We start from the raw sequence: 14,574 nt of genomic DNA on the forward strand, positions 1-14,574 counted from the left end.
TACACTCCGAGGTGGTAACACTGATTCGAGATACACACTCTGAGGTGGTAACACTGATGTACACACTCTGAGGTGGTAACACTGATGTAAGATACACACTCTGAGGTGGTAACACTGATGTAAGATACACACTCTGAGGTGGTAACACTGATGTAAGATACACACTCTGAGGTGGTAACACTGATGTAAGATACACACTCTGAGGTGGTAACACTTAATAAATAGGACCACTTAGGCAAAGAAATACCCCTGTCACCTCGCCAGGGAAGTGTCCCATCAGTCACTTTACATTGGCAGGGAAGTGTCCCCACCAGTCACTTCACCTTGGCAGGGAAGTGTCCCACCAGTCACTTCACCTTGGCAGGGAAGTGTCCCACCACCAGTCACTTCACCTTGGCAGGGAAGTGTCCCAACACCAGTCACTTCACCTTGGCAGGGAAGTGTCCCACAAGCCACTTCACCTTGGCAGGGAAGTGTCCCACCAGTCACTTCACCTTGGCAGGGAAGTGTCCCACCACCAGTCACTTCACCTTGGCAGGGAAGTGTCCCACCAGTCACTTCACCTTGGCAGGGAAGTGTCCCACCAGTCACTTCACCTTGGCAGGGAAGTGTCCCACCAGTCACTTCACCTTGGCAGGGAAGTGTCCCACCAGTCACTTCACCTTGGCAGGGAAGTGTCCCACCAGTCACTTCACCTTGGCAGGGAAGTGTCCCACCAGTCACTTCACCTTGGCAGGAAAGTGTCCCACCAGTCACTTCACCTCGGCAGGGAAGTGTCCCACCAGTCACTTCACCTTGGCAGGGAAGTGTCCCACCACCAGTCACTTCACCTTGGCAGGGAAGTGTCCCAACACCAGTCACTTCACCTTGGCAGGGAAGTGTCCCACCACCAGTCACTTCACCTCGGCAGGGAAGTGTCCCACCAGTCACTTCACCTTGGCAGGGAAGTGTTCCACCACCAGTCACTTCACCTCGGCAGGGAAGTGTCCCAACACCAGTCACTTCACCTCGGCAGGGAAGTGTCCCAACACCAGTCACTTCACCTTGGCAGGGAAGTGTTCCACCACCAGTCACTTCACCTTGGCAGGGAAGTGTCCCACCACCAGTCACTTCACCTCGGCAGGGAAGTGTCCCACCAGTCACTTCACCTCGGCAGGGAAGTGTCCCACCAGTCACTTCACCTCGGCAGGGAAGTGTCCCACCACCAGTCACTTCACCTCGGCAGGGAAGTGTCCCACCAGTCACTTCACCTCGGCAGGGAAGTGTCCCACCAGTCACTTCACCTTGGCAGGGAAGTGTCCCACCACCAGTCACTTCACCTCGGCAGGGAAGTGTCCCACCACCAGTCACTTCACCTTGGCAGGGAAGTGTCCCACCAGTCACTTCACCTCGGCAGGGAAGTGTCCCACCACTTCAGTCACTTCACCTCGGCAGGGAAGTGTCCCACCACCAGTCACTTCACCTCGGCAGGGAAGTGTCCCACCACCAGTCACTTCACCTCGGCAGGGAAGTGTCCCACCACCAGTCACTTCACCTCGGCAGGGAAGTGTCCCACCAGTCACTTCACCTCGGCAGGGAAGTGTCCCACCACCAGTCACTTCACCTCGGCAGGGAAGTGTCCCACCACCAGTCACTTCACCTCGGCAGGGAAGTGTCCCACCACCAGTCACTTCACCTTGGCAGGGAATTGTCCCACCAGTCACTTCACCTCGGCAGGGAAGTGTCCCCACCAGTCACTTCACCTCGGCAGGGAAGTGTCCCACCACTCACTTCACCTCGGCAGGGAAGTGTTCCACCACCAGTCACTTCACCTAGGCAGGGAAGTGTCCCACCAGTCACTTCACCTCGGCAGGGAAGTGTCCCACCAGTCACTTCACCTTGGCAGGGAAGTGTCCCACCAGTCACTTCACCTTGGCAGGGAAGTGTCCCACCACCAGTCACTTCACCTTGGCAGGGAAGTGTCCCACCAGTCACTTCACCTTGGCAGGGAAGTGTCCCACCACCAGTCACTTCACCTTGGCAGGGAAGTGTCCCACCAGTCACTTCACCTTGGCAGGGAAGTGTCCCACCACCAGTCACTTCACCTTGGCAGGGAAGTGTCCCACCACCAGTCACTTCACCTTGGCAGGGAAGTGTCCCACCAGTCACTTCACCTTGGCAGGGAAGTGTCCCACCACCAGTCACTTCACCTTGGCAGGGAAGTGTCCCACCAGTCACTTCACCTTGGCAGGGAAGTGTCCCACCACCAGTCACTTCACCTCGGCAGGGAAGTGTCCCACCACCAGTCACTTCACCTTGGCAGGGAAGTGTCCCACCACCAGTCACTTCACCTCGGCAGGGAAGTGTCCCACCACCAGTCACTTCACCTCGGCAGGGAAGTGTCCCACCACCAGTCACTTCACCTTGGCAGGGAAGTGTCCCACCAGTCACTTCACCTTGGCAGGGAAGTGTCCCACCACCAGTCACTTCACCTCGGCAGGGAAGTGTCCCACCACCAGTCACTTCACCTCGGCAGGGAAGTGTCCCACCACCAGTCACTTCACCTCGGCAGGGAAGTGTCCCACCAGTCACTTCACCTCGGCAGGGAAGTGTCCCACCACCAGTCACTTCACCTTGGCAGGGAAGTGTCCCACCACCAGTCACTTCACCTCGGCAGGGAAGTGTCCCACCACCAGTCACTTCACCTCGGCAGGGAAGTGTCCCACCACCAGTCACTTCACCTCGGCAGGGAAGTGTCCCACCACCAGTCACTTCACCTCGGCAGGGAAGTGTCCCACCACCAGTCACTTCACCTCGGCAGGGAAGTGTCCCACCACCAGTCACTTCACCTCGGCAGGGAAGTGTCCCACCACCAGTCACTTCACCTCGGCAGGGAAGTGTCCCACCAGTCACTTCACCTTGGCAGGGAAGTGTCCCACCACCAGTCACTTCACCTCGGCAGGGAAGTGTCCCACCACCAGTCACTTCACCTTGGCAGGGAAGTGTCCCACCACCAGTCACTTCACCTCGGCAGGGAAGTGTCCCACCACCAGTCACTTCACCTCGGCAGGGAAGTGTCCCACCACCAGTCACTTCACCTCGGCAGGGAAGTGTCCCACCACCAGTCACTTCACCTCGGCAGGGAAGTGTCCCACCAGTCACTTCACCTTGGCAGGGAAGTGTCCCACCACCAGTCACTTCACCTCGGCAGGGAAGTGTCCCACCACCAGTCACTTCACCTCGGCAGGGAAGTGTCCCACCACCAGTCACTTCACCTCGGCAGGGAAGTGTCCCACCACACTTCACCTCGTGTCACCAGTCACTTCACCTCGGCAGGGAAGTGTCCCACCAGTCACTTCACCTTGGCAGGGAAGTGTCCCACCACCAGTCACTTCACCTCGGCAGGGAAGTGTCCCACCACCAGTCACTTCACCTCGGCAGGGAAGTGTCCCACCACCAGTCACTTCACCTTGGCAGGGAAGTGTCCCACCACCAGTCACTTCACCTCGGCAGGGAAGTGTCCCACCAGTCACTTCACCTTGGCAGGGAAGTGTCCCACCACCAGTCACTTCACCTCGGCAGGGAAGTGTCCCACCAGTCACTTCACCTTGGCAGGGAAGTGTCCCACCACCAGTCACTTCACCTCGGCAGGGAAGTGTCCCACCACCAGTCACTTCACCTCGGCAGGGAAGTGTCCCACCAGTCACTTCACCTTGGCAGGGAAGTGTCCCACCACCAGTCACTTCACCTTGGCAGGGAAGTGTCCCACCACACTTCACCTCGGCAGGGAAGTGTCCCACCAGTCACTTCACCTCGGCAGGGAAGTGTCCCACCAGTCACTTTACCTTGGCAGGGAAGTGTCCCACCACCAGTCACTTCACCTTGGCAGGGAAGTGTCCCACCACCAGTCACTTCACCTTGGCAGGGAAGTGTCCCAACACCAGTCACTTCACCTCGGCAGGGAAGTGTCCCACCAGTCACTTCACCTCGGCAGGGAAGTGTCCCACCACCAGTCACTTCACCTTGGCAGGGAAGTGTCCCACCACCAGTCACTTCACCTTGGCAGGGAAGTGTCCCACCACCAGTCACTTCACCTCGGCAGGGAAGTGTCCCACCACCAGTCACTTCACCTCGGCAGGGAAGTGTCCCACCACCAGTCACTTCACCTCGGCAGGGAAGTGTCCCACCACCAGTCACTTCACCTCGGCAGGGAAGTGTCCCACCACCAGTCACTTCACCTTGGCAGGGAAGTGTCCCACCACCAGTCACTTCACCTTGGCAGGGAAGTGTCCCAACACCAGTCACTTCACCTCGGCAGGGAAGTGTCCCACCACCAGTCACTTCATCTCGGCAGGGAAGTGTCCCACCACCAGTCACTTCACCTTGGCAGGGAAGTGTCCCACCAGTCACTTCACCTCGGCAGGGAAGTGTCCCACCACCAGTCACTTCACCTTGGCAGGGAAGTGTCCCACCACCAGTCACTTCACCTTGGCAGGGAAGTGTCCCACCACCAGTCACTTCACCTTGGCAGGGAAGTGTCCCACCACCAGTCACTTCACCTTGGCAGGGAAGTGTCCCACCACCAGTCACTTCACCTCGGCAGGGAAGTGTCCCACCAGTCACTTCACCTCGGCAGGGAAGTGTCCCACCACCAGTCACTTCACCTCGGCAGGGAAGTGTCCCACCAGTCACTTCACCTTGGCAGGGAAGTGTCCCACCACCAGTCACTTCACCTCGGCAGGGAAGTGTCCCACCACCAGTCACTTCACCTCGGCAGGGAAGTGTCCCACCACCAGTCACTTCACCTCGGCAGGGAAGTGTCCCACCAGTCACTTCACCTTGGCAGGGAAGTGTCCCACCACCAGTCACTTCACCTTGGCAGGGAAGTGTCCCACCACCAGTCACTTCACCTCGGCAGGGAAGTGTCCCACCACCAGTCACTTCACCTCGGCAGGGAAGTGTCCCACCACCAGTCACTTCACCTCGGCAGGGAAGTGTCCCACCACCAGTCACTTCACCTCGGCAGGGAAGTGTCCCACCACCAGTCACTTCACCTCGGCAGGGAAGTGTCCCACCACCAGTCACTTCACCTCGGCACCACCAGTCACTTCACCTTGGAAGTGTCCCAACACCAGTCACTTCACCTCGGCAGGGAAGTGTCCCACCACCAGTCACTTCACCTCGGCAGGGAAGTGTCCCACCACCAGTCACTTCACCTTGGCAGGGAAGTGTCCCACCACCAGTCACTTCACCTTGGCAGGGAAGTGTCCCACCACCAGTCACTTCACCTTGGCAGGGAAGTGTCCCACCACCAGTCACTTCACCTTGGCAGGGAAGTGTCCCACCACCAGTCACTTCACCTCGGCAGGGAAGTGTCCCACCACCAGTCACTTCACCTTGGCAGGGAAGTGTCCCACCACCAGTCACTTCACCTCGGCAGGGAAGTGTCCCACCACCAGTCACTTCACCTTGGCAGGGAAGTGTCCCACCACCAGTCACTTCACCTCGGCAGGGAAGTGTCCCACCACCAGTCACTTCACCTTGGCAGGGAAGTGTCCCACCACCAGTCACTTCACCTCGGCAGGGAAGTGTCCCACCACCAGTCACTTCACCTCGGCAGGGAAGTGTCCCACCACCAGTCACTTCACCTTGGCAGGGAAGTGTCCCACCACCAGTCACTTCACCTTGGCAGGGAAGTGTCCCACCACCAGTCACTTCACCTCGGCAGGGAAGTGTCCCACCACCAGTCACTTCACCTTGGCAGGGAAGTGTCCCACCACCAGTCACTTCACCTTGGCAGGGAAGTGTCCCACCACCAGTCACTTCACCTTGGCAGGGAAGTGTCCCACCACCAGTCACTTCACTTGGCAGGGAAGTGTCCCACCACCAGTCACTTCACCTTGGCAGGGAAGTGTCCCACCACCAGTCACTTCACCTTGGCAGGGAAGTGTCCCACCACCAGTCACTTCACCTCGGCAGGGAAGTGTCCCACCACCAGTCACTTCACCTCAGGGAAGTGTCCCACCACCAGTCACTTCACCTTGGCAGGGAAGTGTCCCACCACCAGTCACTTCACCTCGGCAGGGAAGTGTCCCACCACCAGTCACTTCACCTTGGCAGGGAAGTGTCCCACCACCAGTCACTTCACCTTGGCAGGGAAGTGTCCCACCACCAGTCACTTCACCTTGGCAGGGAAGTGTCCCACCACCAGTCACTTCACCTTGGCAGGGAAGTGTCCCACCACCAGTCACTTCACCTCGGCAGGGAAGTGTCCCACCACCAGTCACTTCACCTTGGCAGGGAAGTGTCCCACCACCAGTCACTTCACCTTGGCAGGGAAGTGTCCCACCACCAGTCACTTCACCTTGGCAGGGAAGTGTCCCACCAGTCACTTCACCTCGGCAGGGAAGTGTCCCACCACCAGTCACTTCACCTCGGCAGGGAAGTGTCCCACCACCAGTCACTTCACCTCGGCAGGGAAGTGTCCCACCACCAGTCACTTCACCTTGGCAGGGAAGTGTCCCACCACCTACAGTGTGCAGACAGCTACACAAAATATATCTTATGTATATTTTAGTCTTAAAAACTCTTAAGAATTATATAAGTTGACGCTGAGTTAATGAAGAATATCACTGACCTCCGATATTATGATGTTGTCATATTGTTATTATTATTATTATTATTATTAATATTATTATTATTTTATTACTGTAATTATTATTGTTTTCATAAGGAACCGCTTTGGGTCATACAGCGGCGACTGAATGGTACGTTATCAGGCTTGATCCAAGGAAGGTGAATGTAGCTCCAGCAGTTGTGTTTCAAGTCTGCAAGTGAACAAATACAGTGTACTTGCTCGTGTATGTGTTTGTTTAACCACCCCAACAACACTAAGTGGCTTCTAGCTCAGTAATGTCGCTTTCTCCTCATAACCGAAGGAGCCAGGTTTAACCCTGGGCGAGGCGGGACGTATAGACAGGTCTCCTAACATCTGCTGCCCTGGCTAACTAACAGTGAATACATATGAAGGTGTTAGCAAAGTGTTATGGGTGGCATCGTGGGGGAGGGTGTGAGAAGGCACACTGCCTGGCTTCAGTGGGTTATGCTGGGTAGTTAACCATCAGGGGTTAATAATGAGAGAAAAAAGACTTCCTCGTCTTCACTGAGTCCATTACTCCGTGTATGAAGACTCTCTTGTTAGCTCTCTTATTTTTATTGAATAAAGTTGAATACATCACCTTTGCGCTGCCACTTTATTTTATATGATGCCCAGAGGGAACAAAATCTATGTTTCCCTGTCATACTCCATCGCGCAGGATAGTGCCCCTACTTAGTACTGAAGTCTGACAACCTCAGCTGGGAGACTTCAGGTCTTCAGATTAGGTAAAATTTGTCAGGAAACAGGACAAGAGTTTCCTTACGCGGGTCTTAGTCATATGATGACCCACAGCTAAAGCTTTTGGTCATCTGACCGAGGCATTCCACTAGCTTTGCCTTCCACCCTTTTAAAATTAATTACAAGATTAATTACATATTATTGAAGTGAATATCCCATGGGTAACGTGGACATCGTCACGCAAAGGTGATGGTAGGTGAAAGAGGTAGGAAGGGGCAACTGGTGCCTACAGTCCCCTTCCTCCACTTTTCAGATTTATGAGGCATCACTAAGGCTGTATGTCACCTGTTCACCATAAGCCAAGAATACTTTGATTAATAAATTTGTGTATAAACTTCCATCACATACAATGTCAGACATACATCTCACAGTGTGTATATCATGAGTAACCTTGTTGTATTATACTGTAGTATTATATAGAGTAAGATATCAGCACACTGCTGTTGTAGAGAACTTTAAAAATGATAGAAATACCTCTGTATCGATGGTGGAAAGTCTTAGATTTTTTTTTCTTTCAATTCAGCGGATGCGGTTGACAGTTTGCGAGAGGGTCACCCCTGTTATTACCGGAGGTGTAAGCTCGTATATGTCACAGCGCCGTAATAAGTGCTCTCAATGGAGCGCTCCACGCACCCCCAGGGAGACTAACAAGCTTAAACCCGAGAATCTTCTTGTGTAGTCTGCCCTCCTGGTCGTGGCTGTTCTTGTGTAGTCTACCCTCCTGGTCGTCGCCCCAGGCCACGAACCCATTCACAACCCGTTTTCTGTTGTATGAGTGATAAAAAAAGGGGATACCATCACAGCTGTTTAGCCTCCAGGTGCCTCCTACGGTTTTATACATATGTTTATTTACTACGGCTTTTCACTTGTGACTGCTGTCAAAGCAAGTGTAAACATAAGTTACTTTACTCTTGACTCGTTGAAGTAAAATATAACTGCAAGAGTTTCCCCATTATGGGTAAATATAAGAGAATCTGTCAACTCTTCCACGAGTGGTAAGATTACCCCCTCGTCCAAACTTTACACCGAAGGCATTCATACAAACACTACCGAATTATGGGATGTTTGCCGATAAAAGGCTTATTGAAACCGCATCAGAAGGACACCAAGCCTAATATCGACCGTCTGTCAGCGCTGGAAAGATCAAGATATCTCTTCACTCACCATTTGCAGCCTCGACTCAAATGTTGGTGACTTGCTTTGGAAATCTTGAGTGAAGGAATATGAGCAACAGGAACTGCAGAAGCCATGTGTACGAGGTTTTAGAGTATTATTGAGACTGGGCTGGGACGAGGCTTATGCTATGTCCGCCGGCTACAATTTTCATTTTAGACGCTTTGTACAGTGAGTGGTGGACAGCGTGTTATTATTGTGATGCCACCCGACATGTTGGTGGTGGTGTGACGGTATTAGTGTGACGGTGCTAATATGATGATGTTAGTGGTGATGGTAGAGTGTGTGGTGGTGTGACGGTGTTAGTGTGACGGTGCTAATGTGACGGTGTTTGTGGTGATGGTAGTGTGTGATGATGGTGGTATGACGGTGTTAGTAGTGGTGGTAGTGTGACGGTGTTAGTGGTGGTGATTGTGTACTCACCTAATTGTGGTTGCAGGGGTCGAGACTCATCTCCTGGCCCCGCCTCTTCACTGAGTGCTACTAGGTCCTCTCTCTCCCTGTTCCATGAGCTTTATCATACCTCATCTTAAAGCTATGTATGGTTCCTGCCTCCACTACCTCACTTGCTAGGCTATTCCACTTCCTAACTACTCTATGACTGAAGAAATACTTCCTAACATCCCTTTGACTCATCTGGGTCTTCAACTTTTGTTTGAGGTTGCTTCAGTTTTACTCAGTAAAAGCATACATCTGCCGCTGTATTTGAGGAGCAGCGCCAATGTCAACCTCATTCACATCAACCCGCACACTGAAAGGTGTGTCACAATCGGATCTGTTATATTAGAATCGAGGAGAGCAATCTTTTCAGACGTTCGAAAGCTTTCTGACATTGCTCATTCCAAATAAGCTTACACTTTCGACTTATCAGCGAAATTAGCGGATAAGTTACATGAAAGAAATCGAACAACAACGATGGGAAAACCTGACGATACCCAAATAACGGAACACAGCTTCTCTAATAGCAGATGCTGATGTTTTGAAATAACTTTGCTATTGATACGAGAAACGAAAAGGACCAAGAAAATCACCTTCACTTGCTCATACTCACTTTTTGCCAGCCTTACCGTAGGAGATAGTGGGGGGGGGGGTAACACAAGCAGCAACAGCACTATACAGCAGAAGACGCTGGGAGAGGCAGGGGCAACAGCTGGGGAAACAGCAGGGGCTGCAGCAGGGGCTGCAGCAGGGGCTTGCTAGTGATGGAGGGTCAAGTACCCAGGACGCTCGGGATTAGTAAACACATCATTCAGCGAAGGTAAGTGTACACAGCTCTTCTTACTGCTTCCCACCACCACTTTTGTTACTGCCTCCCACCACCACTGTTGTTACTGCCTCCCACCACCACTGTTGTTACTGCCTCCCACCACCACTGTTGTTACTGCCTCCCACCACCACTGTTGTTACTGCCTCCCACCACCACTGTTGTTACTGCCTCCCACCACTGCTGTTACTGCCTCTCACCACTGTTGTTACTGCCTCCCACCACCATTGTTGTTACTGCCTCTCACCACTGTTGTTACTGCCTCCCACCACCACTGTTGTTACTGCCTCCCACCACCACTTTTGTTACTGCCTCCCATCACCACTATTGTTACTGCCTCCCACCACCACTGTTGTTGCTGCCTCCCACCACTGCTGTTACTGCCTCTCACCACTGTTGTTACTGCCTCCCACCACCACTGTTGTTACTGCCTCTCACCACTGTTGTTACTGCCTCCCACCACCACTGTTGTTACTGCCTCCCACCACCACTTTTGTTACTGCCTCCCACCACCACTCTTGTTACTGCCTCCCACCACCACTGTTGTTACTGCCTCCAACCACCACTTTTGTTACTGCCTCCCACCACCACTGTTGTTACTGCTTCCCACCATCACTGTTGTTACTGCCGCCCACCACCACTGTTGTTACTGTCTCCCATCACCACTGTTGTTACTGCCTCCCACCACCACTGTTGTTGCTGCCTCCCACCACTGCTGTTACTGCCTCTCACCACTGTTGTTACTGCCTCCCACCACCACTGTTGTTACTGCCTCTCACCACTGTTGTTACTGCCTCCCACCACCACTGTTGTTACTGCCTCCCACCACCACTTTTGTTACTGCCTCCCATCACCACTATTGTTACTGCCTCCCACCACCACTGTTGTTGCTGCCTCCCACCACTGCTGTTACTGCCTCTCACCACTGTTGTTACTGCCTCCCACCACCACTGTTGTTACTGCCTCTCACCACTGTTGTTACTGCCTCCCACCACCACTGTTGTTACTGCCTCCCACCACCACTTTTGTTACTGCCTCCCACCACCACTGTTGTTACTGCCTCCCACCACCACTGTTGTTACTGCCTCCAACCACCACTTTTGTTACTGCCTCCCACCACCACTGTTGTTACTGCCTCCCACCACCACTGTTGTTACTGCCTCCCACCACCACTGTTGTTACTGCCTCCCACCACTGTTGTTACTGCCTCCCACCACCACTGTTGTTACTGCCTCCCACCACCACTTTTGTTACTGCCTCCCACCACCACTTTTGTTACTGCCTCCCACCACCACTGTTGTTACTGCCTCCCACCACCACTGTTGTTACTGCCTCCCACCACTGCTGTTACTGCCTCTCACCATTGTTGTTACTGCCTCCCACCACCACTGTTGTTACTGCTTCTCACCACTGCTGTTACTGCCTCCCACCACTGTTGTTACTGCCTCCCACCACTGCTGTTACTGCCTCCCACCACCACTGTTGTTACTGCCTCCCACCTCCACTGTTGTTACTGCCTCCCACCACTGCTGTTACTGCCTCTCGTCACTGTTGTTACTGCCTCCCACCACCATCATTGCTGCTACTGCCTCCCACCATCACTGTTGTTACTGCCTCCCACCACCATCATTGCTGCTACTGCCTCCCACCATCACTGTTGTTACTGCCTCCCACCACCACTGTTGTTACTGCCTCCCACCACCACTGTTGTTACTGTCTCCCATCACCACTGTTGTTACTGCCTCATACCATCACTGTTGTTACTGCCGCCCATCACTACTGTTGTTACTGCCTCCCACCACCACTGTTGTTACTGCCTCCCACCACTGCTGTTACTGCCTCTCGTCACTGTTGTTACTGCCTCCCACCACCATCATTGCTGCTACTGCCTCCCACCATCACTGTTGTTACTGCCTCCACCACTGCTGTTACTGCCTCTCACCACTGTTGTTACTGCCTCCCACCACCACTGTTGTTACTGTCTCCCATCACCACTGTTGTTACTGCCTCATACCACCACTGTTGTTACTGTCTCCCACCACCATCACTGTTGTTACTGCCTCCCACTACCACTTGTTACTACCTCCCACCACCATCACTGTTGTTAGTGCCTCCCACCACCACTGTTGTTACTACCTCCCACCATCATCATTGTTGTTACTGCCTCATACCACCACTGTTGTTACTGCCTCCCACCACCACTGTTGTTACTACCTCCCCCACCATCACTGTTGTTACTGCCTCATACCACCACTGTTGTTACTGCCTCCCACCACCACTGTTGTTACTACCTCCCACCACCATCACTGTTGTTACTGCCTCATACCACCACTGTTGTTACTGCCTCATACCACCACTGTTGTTACTGCCTCATACCACCACTGTTGTTACTGCCTCATACCACCACTGTTGTTACTGCCTCATACCACCACTGTTGTTACTGCCTCATACCACCACTGTTGTTACTACCTCATACCACCACTGTTGTTACTGCCTCATACCACCACTGTTGTTACTGCCTCATACCACCACTGTTGTTACTGCCTCATACCACCACTGTTGTTACTGCCTCATACCACCACTGTTGTTACTGCCTGCCACCACGATCACTGTTGTTACTGCTGTTCTTGCAGCCTCTTACCATCACTTTTCATGTTCTTGTTACTGATGCTGCTCTCCTGGGCTACGCATCTACGCAGCTTCGCTGGTTTGCTTTCTTCCTTTCCCCACGTTAATGCATGCAACTAATGCCAAACGTTTATCTGATCACATCGCCCCTGAGACCTGGTCCTGACGAGGTCTCAGGGGCAATGATCCCGGGTAGCATGCCCAGGTAAACACCAGGTATTGCTCCCTCCTTGGGAGTAGAAGGAACGGAAGTCATCATGTCTGCTGCTTCCACCAGCAGGAGGCTAGAAGACAGAGGTCATCATGTCTGCTGCTTCCTCCAGCAGGAGGCTAGAAGACAGAGGTCATCATGTCTGCTGCTTCCATCAGCAGGGGCAACAAGACAGAGGTCATCACGTCTGCTGCTTTCATCAGCAGGGGGCAACAAGATAGAGGTCATTATGTCTGCTGCTTCCACCACGAGAGTTTGTTATTGGTGGAGGTGTGGTGATGGCCTTCAAGAGTATCCTGTGACTGTGTATGTTGGCCTTAATCTACATCACAAACGGCGGCAGTGTTCTGGTGTGTAGCCTCTCAGTTATTACTTAATGAGATTATGTTATACACACACACACACACACACACACACACACACACACACACACACACACACACACACACACACACACACACACACACACACACACACACACACACACACACACACACACACACACACACACACACACACACACACACACACACACACACACCTGTTATATACAAGCTCACTGACCAGTCTAGGAGGAACTAATTTTGTCTGGGTTAGTTTGTCACAGTCGTGGAGTGTGACAAACTTTTTAAGATGTCTGATAAATGTCTGACTTCTAACTAGAGTAAATATTGATGCAACAACATCCCGTTCAGTGTCTGGAGATCCATCGGTAAATATCTGGCCAAAACTTCCATCAATTATTGCTGATAATTTCAACTTTCATATCATGGGCTTAATCACCTTTATTGTTATTAAGATAACTTAGGAGATATGTCAGGTTATCTTATTAATGAAAATAAAAGTTTAGACATTAAGCAAATATCCTAAATTTGCCTGCACCAGATAAAACAATGTAGATATAAATCCAGATGTACTGCTGTTAACCCTCTTGGGGTCTAGCTCCTGGGCCTATTGTGTATCCATATGCTCTTGCGCTACCATCCACAGGATGGACACATGTTGCAAAAAAAAACCCAGCCGCTCCGGGGGTATAATATAATCAATATCTCACTTCCATCGCACCGAAGATTCCTGATCATGGTTTTATCAATATCAAAATTCATTCTTTGATTCATTAAAAACTGTCTTTAACAATTATATTTTTTTACTAAATTTTTAATAGGATTACTAATTAAAAATTAGTGAAAAATGGCACTTATTTGAAGAATCATTAAGGAAGGTGCTCAGAGTGCTAGGTACCTGCCTACCAGGACCTGCCTACTAGGACCTGCCTACCAGGACCTGCCTACCAGGACCTGCCTACCAGGACCTGCCTACCAGGACCTGCCTACCAGGACCTGCCTACCAGGACCTGCTACCAGGACCTACCTACCAGGACCTGCTACCAGGACCTGCCTACCAGGACCTGCTACCAGGACCTGCCTACCAGGACCTGCCTACCAGGACCTGCCTACCAGGACCTGCTACCAGGACCTGCTACCAGGACCTGCCTACCAGGACCTGCCTACCAGGACCTGCCTACCAGGACCTGCCTACCAGGACCTGCCTACCAGGACCTGCCTACCAGGACCTGCCTACCAGGACCTGCCTACCAGGACCTGCCTACCAGGACCTGCCTACCAGGACCTGCCTACCAGGACCTACCTACCAGGACCTGCCTACCAGGACATGCCTACCAGAACCTGCCTACCAGGACCTGCCTACCAGGACCTGCCTACCAGGACCTGCCTACTAGGACCTGCCTACCAGGACCTGCCTACCAGGACCTGCCTACCAGGACATGCCTACCAGAACCTGCCTAGCAGGACCTGCCTAGCAGGACCTGCCTACCAGGACCTGCCTACTAGGACCTGCCTACCAGGACATGCCTACCAGAACCTGCCTCCCAGGACCTGCCTACTAGGACCTGCCTACCAGGAC

General features: G+C 52.7%; 1 protein-coding gene across 1 annotated transcript in view; it reads left to right on the top strand.

Moving 5' to 3' along the window:
* The window catches only part of LOC128694438 (angiotensin-converting enzyme-like), a 38,588-nt gene extending 31,750 nt beyond the window's left edge, over positions 1 to 6,838 (top strand). The window contains exon 15 of the mRNA XM_070097830.1: positions 6,713 to 6,838. The gene's annotated coding sequence lies outside the window, so the exon portion shown is untranslated. The remainder of the gene's footprint in view (positions 1 to 6,712) is intronic.
* The last annotated feature ends 7,736 nt before the right edge of the window (positions 6,839 to 14,574 follow it).

This window comes from Cherax quadricarinatus, chromosome 60 (genome assembly GCF_038502225.1).
Source record: "Cherax quadricarinatus isolate ZL_2023a chromosome 60, ASM3850222v1, whole genome shotgun sequence".
Lineage (NCBI taxonomy): Eukaryota > Metazoa > Arthropoda > Malacostraca > Decapoda > Parastacidae > Cherax > Cherax quadricarinatus.